This window comes from Orycteropus afer, unplaced genomic scaffold (genome assembly GCF_000298275.1).
Source record: "Orycteropus afer afer isolate SDZICR_OR568_19922 unplaced genomic scaffold, OryAfe1.0 scaffold00012, whole genome shotgun sequence".
Taxonomy (NCBI): Eukaryota; Metazoa; Chordata; class Mammalia; order Tubulidentata; family Orycteropodidae; genus Orycteropus; species Orycteropus afer.
Window position 1 is genome coordinate 2,435,564 of NW_006921599.1, and position 395 is coordinate 2,435,958.

A 395-nucleotide genomic window follows, 5' to 3' on the forward strand; every position below is an offset into this window, starting at 1 on the left:
CTGGCTGCACTTCCTCCAGGACGGATTTGTTAGTTCTTTTAGCAGTCCATAGTACTTTCAGCATTCTTCACCAACACCACAACTCAAAAAGCATCGACTCTTCTTCAGTCTTCCTTGTTCATTGTCCAACTCTCACATGCATATGAGGCAACTGAAAATACCATGGCTTGGGTCAGGCACACCTTAGTCTTCAAGGAAATATCTTTGCTCCTCAGCACTATAAAGAGGTCTTTTGCAGCCGATTTGCCTGGTGCTATATGTCATCTGATATCTTGACCGCTGTTTCCATTGATGTTGATTGTAGAGCCAACTAATACAAAGTCTTTGACAACTTCAATCTTTTCTCCATTTATTGTGATGCTGCTTATAGGTCCAGTTGTGAGGATTTTTGTTTT